The sequence below is a fragment of the Rutidosis leptorrhynchoides genome, chromosome 9 (assembly GCF_046630445.1).
Source record: "Rutidosis leptorrhynchoides isolate AG116_Rl617_1_P2 chromosome 9, CSIRO_AGI_Rlap_v1, whole genome shotgun sequence".
Lineage (NCBI taxonomy): Eukaryota > Viridiplantae > Streptophyta > Magnoliopsida > Asterales > Asteraceae > Rutidosis > Rutidosis leptorrhynchoides.
Window position 1 is genome coordinate 337,507,570 of NC_092341.1, and position 11,614 is coordinate 337,519,183.

An 11,614-nucleotide genomic window follows, 5' to 3' on the forward strand; every position below is an offset into this window, starting at 1 on the left:
TTAAAAAGGGAGCAAATGAAACTCACCTTAGCAGCACATAAGGTCATTCATCAAAAAGTGACCGTAACTCGGAATGCAAGATTAACCGTAGATCTCAACCTAGAGAACATATGTTGGACAATACATGTCTAATAAACTAGGTTGGATTATAGTGTATCATAATCCTAATGCTCGAGATCGACATACAAAAGTTATCAAAAGTCATTTCAAAAAGTCAATTTTGACAATTGTTCAACAAAACGAGACGTGCCTTATATAAAGATTCATTTACTTGGCTAGTAGTATTTTATCAATCTCATAAACAGGTTGTTTAAATATTAATTGCAGATTCAAAAGCAATTCCAATTAACGTCAATTATAATTCAGTTGACCATATCTTTTGATTCGTTCATCGAAATTACGTGATTTCTAAATGAAAAGTTATTGATTTTTCGCCAGCTTTCCAAAAACATGTATATCATATACCTTTTACCAGTAATATATGTATTTAATTCGTGATTCATTATAAACTGTTTAAGGACGAAATTTAGCATACAAGCATGTATAAATATATACTCGAGAACTAGACATGTATACACTATTAATATATAAAAGATAAGATATGAATGCCCACGTATCAATATTGAGATTCAATATTGCAGGAAAGTACGTAGACGCAACAGAGATGATAAATACTAGGTTTGACTTGCGAACAATACCCATGAACATTACCCATAACCTCCATAGCTATAACCCATAATTTCCTTAGTTCTATCCCGTTTGAAGCTTGTTTTGAAAGTGACACGCTCATGACCTCGTCGTAATATTTTATGTATAATATTACTAAAAATATTAAGATTAATAATAATAATAATCTTAATAATAATAATAATAATAATATAATAATAATAATAATAATAATAATAATAATAATAAGGGGGATGATTCTCACACACACTTTTTTGATCCTCACACACCTATTTTAACCTTTTACTCTTCTAATAATACTCAATTGGTGTGTGAGGATCAAAAAAGTGTGTGTGAGAATCATCCCCCTAATAATAATAATAATAATAATAATAATAATAATATTAAATAAATACTTACGGAGTAATATATGTGTAAAAAACTCGAGCAGAAACCTGGTATTTATAGGCATAATTCCTGATTCTGATGCCCATGCGAGTGCATGGGATTTTAGTGCAAATCTCATGCACTTGCATGAGCTCATGCACTCGCATGAGTTTTATGCCTATTTTCCATGCGATCGCATGGCCGTCAGATCCAGCTCACATATTTTTTGTTTTTTTGTTTGTCGACATAATTAAATATAATATATATAATATATATAATTTAAATAATTAATTATATATTATATTAAATTCATGTGCATAGTTGACTTGTAATTTTCGTTCCGATGACTCGTACGTTGTCACTCGACTTATGTCCCGATTCCGGTTTCTCGAACGCATTTTCGTACGCTTAGAAAACTCGCAATTAACGTTTTGTGACTCGTACCTTTGTCAAAATATAGTCTTAAATTATCAATAAACTATATCATTCAAAGTGTATCTTAAACTTTCGAGTGTTTTGGTCATTTACTTCTATAAATCATTGTCTCGCTATTTGTTGATATATATATAATAACAAATCGTTTTATGACCAAGTTAATATATATTTTCAACATTCATAAACACGTTTTAAATATACGTCGCAAGTTATTCATACAATTAATATTCTAACTTATCATATATATTCAAATAAATATTTAAACCAATAAGTTTAATGTACGGTATTAAACAATTAATACATTGTTACGTTTCAAGTTATAGTATATATATATGTATCTATATACATATAATTGTTCGCGAATCGTCGAGAACAACCGAAAGGTATTTGAATAGTTCAAAAATTTTGAGATTCAGTTTTACAGACTTTGCTTATCGTGTCGGAAATGTTAATCATACAAAGATTAAGTTTAAATTTGGTCAGAAATTTCCGGGTCATCACAACAATCCATAGTACGCTTCAAGCACTTGAACACTTTATTTATATATTGCATGCCAATGATGAGTACTAGGATTACTAGTAAACCTACCCAATTTTCCCACGGTGTAAGCAATGTCTGGTCGAGTACTAGTCATAGCATACATTATACAACCAATAGCTTGACAGTATTCAAGTTGTGACAAAACTTACCCAAATTAGACATAAGCTTCGAACTCGGATCAATGGAAGTACTTGTGGAAGAACATTTCTCACGTTTGGAATTCTTCGGTATCTTTTCAATGCAGTGAGACTATTTAATCGTGATAACTCTATTTACACTTTTGTTGTTTCTTATTTTTATTTAGAGGAGGTTTGTACCGATCCATAAATAATTTGATTTTTTCAAATATATTTTTATTTATTAAAATTTTCTTTAAAAAATTTGTGGGCCTATCTACAATGTTCGTATTGTAGTTATAAACCACTAAAACGGTGTTTAATGTAATGACCGGAATCCTTTGTTCTGTATTTTCGCGTCAGCGCACGAGCCTTCAAAACTCATTAACCACCAAAAGTTGTACACCAAATGTTAATTAACCATTAGCTTACAAGAAGTGAGCCCATAAACTTTAACACCCAGGGAGCGGAGCTGTATGTTGAATAGTAGGGGCCTGTGACCCTTTTCAGTAGCCCAGTAACTCAAAAGCCCATCATCCATTTAATGTAACTTATTTAGAATTTAAATAGGTTACCTCATTGATCTTAATTATCTGACTTAATGCATGCTGCTGTTTGAAGCCGAAAGGCCGAACAATTATTTTCTGAAGCCCGATCGAGTGAGCTGTGTGATTTACGTTGGTTATAGGGGCGGATTTACGGGCGTTCAACACGTGCGTTGTCACAGGGCCCATAAACAACCAAAGGGGTCCATAATCCAACAATGTGCAGTATTTATGAAAAATATTGTTATGACTGATGCTGGTATTTAACCTAATTTTTTAATATTTACTGAACTTATTCTTACATATATTAAAACTTTTGTATACAAAAGGCGGATTTTTTGTTAATTGAACAGAGCTCATATGAAGAATTGAAATCGACTGGATGTCTCTGGTTGGTTATACAAACGCATATGATTAGATGACTTATTTAGTTACGGAGTATTAATATACCCTAAATTAAGTTAATATTTTGCAAAATCACATACATTAAACGATGTTTTTTATTTGCTGAAGAATTTATAGATTGAAGGATATACCCTAATTTTATATATTGAAGATTTACGGGAGTTTCTAGAAGTTCACAAATGTAATAATAATTTAGTTACATTGAAAAAATATTGTATTCGTGTTGAATGACAAAGAAATAACAATTTATACTTACGGAATAAGAACTTTACAGAAACGGATCATTAAGTAGAACGTAAACAGGACCTTAAGTGACTCAGTATAATTTGGTTATAAGTTGTGGCACCATTCATTAGAATTTTTGGCTCCGCCTCCGTTAACACCTAAGACTTGTGCCAACAATCACGATTAGCGTACGCTAATGGTCCATCAATTTTGAAGTTTGATATTGGCGCCAATGGCACCATTTCACCAATCGAGTGCCACTTTCCTTTTGCCTTCAATTTGTCAATTTTTAGCATTTTATTTTGCGAGCTATGATGTTATATGTACTTGTATAATTAGTATTATTAATTTTAAATCGATGATGTAAGGTGATGGGAGGAAGTGTGTTACACATGATAGTGAAATATGATGATTTTTTTTTTTGTGGCAAAAAACGAAAAATTTATACCAATTCTCGTCTCGAAAAGAGACAAGAAAGCAATGATACAACACAATCCACGAACTAGGTTCGAAGACAGAAAACAAGACATAACAATAAAATCGAGCTAACGCTAACTACCCACGGGCCTTGCCACGAACCTAGCAAACACCCTAACGTACATACATAAGAAACAAAACAATTACACAACCACCCACTAAAACACTACAAAAAACACAAACAATCAAACACCGATGTTGTTGTCGACGCCACCATCATCGTTAGCCTTGAAAGTAAAGGTCGACTCGATTCCAATCCCTTTACCGATGGAGTTTCCTGCCGCAAGAGAGTTCAAACCACCATTCCTAAATTGGTCGAAAAAACCCCCTTCTCTTTCCACGCGTCCCGACCCCAAACCTATGTAAGCCCACTTACAAGTGTCTTTAGAATTCTTTTGAGCCTCAAGCCCCTCCTCATCGTCATCACTACAATCTTGCAAACAAAACGCTCTATCCTTCACGTTTTTTCTCTTAACCTTACCTTTCAACTTAGCCCCACCTTTAAGACCGACCTTCATCGCCCCGTCACGCCGAAATTTGCTAGAATGAACATGCCAACCCCTACAAAAACCTTTGCAATTCGTATCCGCACAAATACAAAATTTTTGACCCGTACTCTTACCGGTAGCAACATTAGCCAAGTTATCAAGAATTCCGCTAGTAGACGCATTACACGTCGTTGGTGTCAAAACCTCCTCAATTCTCCTTTTTTTACACTTCGGACCAAAACCACCCTTATCTTCAACATTAACCCTTCTCACTGACTCTTTCTCGTTACCTTCAGCTGCGTCGTAGCACCCAGACGCCATCACTACCGCATCCACCACTTCAGTCCCGTCCTCTACTTCGATCCCCGTATCAGTAGCATCATTTACATTATTAGTAACAGAGGACTTACCACTCAAATTACAATGCACTCCATGACCCTCTTTTATTGAGCTTAGAATCACAGAAGTGAAATATGATGATTGATGGGAAGAAAATGATTGTTTTGAATGAGAGTGGTCTAACATAAATGAGCTAAAACAAAAAGAAAAAGAAAAAAAGTTGGCCACTTAATCTAAGCTATACGTCTAATCACACAAAGAAAACATAAATCATTTTAACTGAATACTAATGAAAACATTGCTATACGTCTAATCACACAAAGAAAACATAAATCATTTTAACTGAATACTAATGAAAACATTGCTATACGTCTAATCACACAAAGAAAACATAAATCATTTTAACTGAATACTAATGAAAACATTGTAATCTTTGAAATCAGGTTTTTTTCCTTTTTTTTTTTTTTTTTTTTTTTTTTTTTTTTTTTTTTTTTTTTATGAATCACACATTGAGATATGGAGGACCTTGAGATCAAATCAACATACATGTAATACGAAATCATTATTTATTTATTTATTTATTTATTTTTTAACCTAGCTAGAAACTACAATTTCAAGGTTTTAACATTCATCATCTGTTTGGACTTTGGAGTAGTTATGCTCAGTAATTCAATTCCATATGAAATCACTTGACATTGTTTCCTTAATTAGCTTGTCAATTACAGTTGGTATCGAGCACTGCATCTCATAAAACTTGTGAAATTTATTTAGTTAGAATTAAATAGTATAACATATGCCAATGAAGCATTGCTTCAACGACATCCCCTTCACCTTGTGTGTTGGGACTGGGGGTTAGGTCATGGGTTCGAGCCTCGCCCTGTCTATCCTATTAATTAATCTGCCCAAAATATGGATATCCAGATTGACCCCAGGGAGTTTTCTTCCGGATCCATTCAAGATTCAAACCCGGTCCGTCTGCCCCTCGGGATGGTTAAGGGATCGGGTTCATGTAATGTCATTCGGGTTTCCTCCCGAACGCGCGTGTGTGTGTGCAAATGATGAGTGTCGTTGAAATAAATGATACACTGATGCAAAGCTTGCTCTCATAAAAATAAAATAATAATATAACATATGGAATCCGCTTTTCGAAAAAGGAAAAAAAAAACATATGGAATCCGACTTTTTAACTAATGTTAGGCATGAAAATAAAACCTTCGTACTTTTGGTAAAATATTACTCCCGTACCACTTAATATCGATACCATACACGTTACTCGATAATATAAAATCCCGCAAACTAAATAATAATGAAAAACTGAATCCTGAACACACCTACAATGAAAACCGAATCTCGAACCATATATCCATATATATATTTGGTTGATATTAGTTTGGTAAGGGGCCATGGGAGGATCTATTAAGAGGCGGGGTCAGTAGTCCCCGACAATCAAATTTTTTTTGTAGAGTAATTATATGTTAAAGTTCGACGTTTAGTGTATATCTTTGTTAAAATACTATATTTTGTCCCGTCTTTTTGTTTTCTATAAATTTTTTATATTTTGCACCCGTCAAAAAAAAATTCTGAAGCCGCTACTGTCGACCAATTCAGTTGTGATATTTCGGTATATTTGCCACTGCTAATAATTAACCTTAACAAAATGACAGGTCATAGTATAGAAACTTCGAATGTCAACTTTCTAACATTCAATTCATTGTCTAATATGAATAAACTAAATCTACCTTTAACCACTACATTTTTTATTCACCTAATTTAAGTCATTCCTTCTCTTAATCCTTTTTTTCATCCTCATATTAACTTGAATTCACAAAACGTATCTTCATTTGTTACACAATCTCACAAAACGGAACCACCCAGGCTTGCCCGAGTAATTATCAAGTTGTCCAATAAAGCACACTATCCGGATTTAATTTCTGACTAGTCAAATTGTTCAAAAAGGGAGTGTGACTAGAAGGTGCGCATAATGCGCAATTCACCAGGTACCAGGTCTCGTGCTCGGAGGGCTTGATTACCCGGGTTTTTACCTTCTACGGGGGAGCCAATGTGCTCGTTCATAACAGAGTTTCTTCGCTTAAACAAAAAAAATCTCATAAAACGGTAGGGATGAGGATTACTACGACATTTACGATATCGTATTTATATCGTATACGATACCATATCGAAACTGTACCTATCAAACATATACGATTCAAGATTCGGTTTTGATTTTAGGCCTTTTAGGTATCAATGATAATTTGCCAGGTTTGGTACCAAAGTAATTATGCCCAAGACTTGAATACTTCCTATTCTGAAATGTCAATTTTAATTTCCGATCATTATCATTAACCATTAATATCATCAAATCTGGGAGTAAGTTCAGTTTACTTTTCATATTACGCTAATTTTGACTAGCTTAATTACAACAACAGGCCCAATCCCACATATGTGAGGTATGGATGAGGTGAGACGTAGACAATCCTTCCTCTATCCTAGAATAAAGGGAAATCATTTTTTCACCCTGAGTGAAACACTCACAAGAGTAGAGAAAGTTCTCCCTTTCTCTGCTCGACGGATAAAGAGATTGCCTTCAAGAAGACCTCCGGCCCATTTTGACTAACTTAATTAACCTTTATATACAAAATGTGGTGGGAATTTTTGTAGTTTTACTTATACTAAATGTGGTGGGAATTTTTGTAGTTTTACTTATATGATATTGTAGTTTTGCATTTGTGTTTACATTACAAACTACCCCTCAACTTCGGTTATATTTACACAACGACCCTTTAAGTTTACACTTTCTCAGGGGTTAAAAGTGTAAATATATAATTTTATTAAAATAAAAGAAACTAATTCCACCAGAATTTATAACGGGCCTATCTTCTCGATCGGTGCGAGTTAAATTTTACCGAGACCACCATTCAATTACAAAAAATCTTACGAACCCAATGGGCCTAACTATACGCGAAACGGACAATTTTTTAAAAAACGCTAAACACAACGACAACCCGTATCTTCCCGCTCGCCACGAGTTAAATTTTTTCGACGACAGCGTCAGACTCGAAATAATTTTTTGAACAAAACGAAACTAACCACGTTCGAAACGGACACTTTTTAAAAAACACCTAACACAACGACAATCCGTATCTTTCTGCTCGCCGCGAGTTAAATTTTTCCGACAGCACCGTTACACTCGAAAAAAAATTATTGAACAAAACAAAACTAATTACGTTCGAAGCGGATACTTTTTAAGAATTGCTTAACACAACGACATCTAAAATGACGCTTAACACATGAGCCGTTTTCCCCTCTGTAAATAGACAACGCTACGTTAAATATGAATACGCAGCCCGAAAGCCCCCGTTGCAACGCGCGGGCCAGTCCGGACTAGTTATTTACATATAATCCTCATTTTGCTTCAGTTGACACAAACAGATTTAATTAAGTTTTCAAATGAAAGTTATAAAACGTTGTCAACTTCCAATCAGGGTATAATTATCGACATATATTTGTTTAATCATTAACTCTAACTACTCTATAATTAGTGTTCCCTCTTAGATCTAATCAAATCAGCAGCATGCACATATACGTGTTAATCCCTGCGCATCAAGTTTTCAATTTAAACTGATACTGTAATAAATAATAATAATGAAGTCCCTTATAGTAATTTTACAAGTTTAATTATAAAATAATTTGATTTTTTTTTAAAAACATATAAAAAACTGATTATCTGATTATCACGATATCAAATATTAAATAATATAATAAAAAGACCGCTTTCGTGGGTTCTCTTACTTTTTAGGGTGAAGGCGAGTGGCAAAGGCTGATTCAACTAAAGAGTAGGTTATCCTATATGATAGAGCGGGTAATTAATGCTCAAATTTTTTCATACACCATTTATCAAAATCACGTTTTGTTGCAGTTGATTATTTCTGATTATCTAAACTGCATAAGTAATTTTCCGAAAGGAAATCCAAACACCCCTTAAGAAAAAATATATGGACAATGCTAAAAGTTTATTATAATTATATTTAAGTTTATAAACTTAGTTAAATTAATTGTACAATACAATTATTATTATATATATATTTATCCAATATAAATGCAAAAAAGTAGCAGACGGGGATTATATATTACGGAGTATTGTACAGCTGGGCGAGTGAAAACATTTTAAATGCTTATTTTATGTCTTTTTTTCTGGCTATAAGAACCATATATGTTTCTCCTTTAAAAAAACTAAAAAAATAAATACTGGTCTAGTCAAAACTGAAGTAGCGAATGACATACAGTATTCATGCTTTGCTCTTGTAATTAGATTGTAACTAGAAAAATGAGCCCGCGCGATGCTGCGGGGCCTTTGAGTTGCGTATTCATAGTTAACGGACCGTGTTATAGATGTGTATATGTATTGAATATAGTCCGATGTATTGAGCGTTTTTTTTAAGTGTCCGTTTCGCGCATATTTAGTCCCGTTGTGTTCGTGAGATTTTTTTGAGTTAAATGGTGGGCTCGGAAAAATTTAACTCGCGCCGAGCGAAAAGATAGGACCCGTTAAAAATTCGGGGGAAGTAGTTTCTTTTATTTTAATAAAATTGTATATTTACTTTTTTTACCCCTGAAAAGAGGTAAAGTTGAGGGGTCGTTTTGTAAAGTGAGGCAAAGGTGAGGGGCCGATTGCAGTGTGACCGCAAACTAAAAACTACAACACTTTTGTATCGAAACTACAAATTTTTTGGTGGCTATTAGCATGTAGGGGGTAATAATTGTCGTTTACTCATTAATCTTTCTATCTAGTAGTCAATTAGCATTACTTTATTTCATCTGCCACTTGAAATCTAATTCATATTTATTAACAATGATACATAAAAATTATGATTCCAGTTGATCTTAACACGTAGCACATGCCATTGAAGTAGATTACTTGCTACATATTATTTTAATGAGTTCTCCATTAAAAACTCTTGTTAAGCATCCAGACTGTGTTTAACTAGTTTTTTTTTTTTAACGGCCTAGATCAGTGGCTAACACACCACTTACGCTACACACGCAACGAGGAAACCCGGTCTCCATCTTCGCTGTGACGACCCAATCGATTTTATTATACACCCAATCCAGCAGACTGTAGTTGGGGACCCCCCTGCCCCACAAGGGAAGGCCCCACAAGGGGAACAGGAAGTATATATAATATCCGGGAAAACCCCGTCCCCCCTGAGAATCGAACCTGCACCAAAGGTGAGGCCTATCCCACTGTGTTTAACTAGTAAGTTCGATTTGAATTTTGTATTGCATACACGCGTAAACTTTAATGAATTTCGTTGAAATGACGATTGAAAATTTTAGCCATAGTCCATAGATCCGGCCGGTTTTCACTTATTTCGACTTTCAGGATAGCCATAGCTACGTAAGTGTATACTGAGTATAATTTAGTGGTAGATTATATAATTCAACAGAAATGTATGATTATTTTAACCTTCACACCGGCCCTTGAAGAGCCATGCGTATCATGTTGGCTATTCATCGTGGAATTTAGTTAGCATTGATTTGGTCTTTCTGTGAAATGAATTATAGTTTCGTGGAAGTTTTATGGTCGTTATGGGATATATTGATAATTTACCGTATTTATTTTAATAGGAAAAAAACCTTTTGGAGGGGCAATTTAATTAATTTTATTTTAGTATATATATAAAGAAAAACAAAATCAAGTTTTCTTCAGAAATTTACTATTTATGAATCACATCTTATTTGAAATAAAATACTATTTATTAATATATCAACAACAACAAAACTCAATCTCACATAAGTGAGATATGAATGAGGTAAGATGTAGACAATCTTTCTTTTATTCTAGAATAAGAAGAAGTCATTTTTAACATCTCAAGAGTAGAGAAACTTCTCTCTCTTAATGTTCTATGGATAGAGCTCGATCAATAAGTAGCTTAAAAAAATGTGAGATGCCATGAAAATAGTATAATCATATTTACATAGATTTTAAACCTGCTTAAGTTCAATTTACGCTATAAGTGACAGTTAAGTCGCCAATAAATTGACGCTTGCCGTAGACTATGTAACGACCCGACAAAATCGTCATTGACGGAGCCGTTAACTTAGGTCCCGTTACGTGGTCATAGTCCCTATATGAGACGCGTTTGACCAAAATTATGTCGCATTCATTTGAAACGTGCATGATTTGCAAAGTTTAGTTTACCAAACGGATCGACAACAAGTTTAAGTTTACAAAAGTAGTGATGTATAAATGAAATAACTTGCGACATAATAAGTTTAAAATCACAGTTGCTATAAATAGCGTATGCATATAAACAATATGTTTAAGTTTGAATCCAAAAGTGCTATCGCTAGTGTATGCATGTATGCTTGACTCCAAGCAAGTAATCAAAGTGTGCGGAAGCATGTATCAAGTAGCCAAGTATGAACCTGAGAAACATATAGAAAACTGTCAACGAAAAACGTTGGTGAAATCATAGATGTGGTAATTGTGACAACCCGGAAATTTCCAACCAAATTTAAACTTTAATCTTTATATGTTTCCGACACGATAAGCAATATTTGTTAAGTTAAATTTCAAGAATTTTAAACTATGTTCATACATTCATTCAACCTCGACCAAGTTCCAACGATTCACGAACCATTAAACGAATATGATTATATATGTATATGTGTATATATATTATAACTTGAAACGTAAACAAAATATTAGATTAAATACTTTATATGATTGTATCTGTTTTAAAATGTTTATCAATGGAATTAGAAGATAAGATCAAATGATTGAACTATCAGATATATTGAATTATGATTACAAGTCTCTGTTGAAAGGCCCACGTTGATTTGAGAAATCTTTCCATTTTAACAATATTCAGAAAATGGTAAAGTGATTTATAAATAAGAACAAATTGTCAATCATTGAGAACTAGACAAAGGATAGTGGAAGATTGAATCTCAAAAAGACTCGATTGATCTATTTAGTTTCAAACGTAC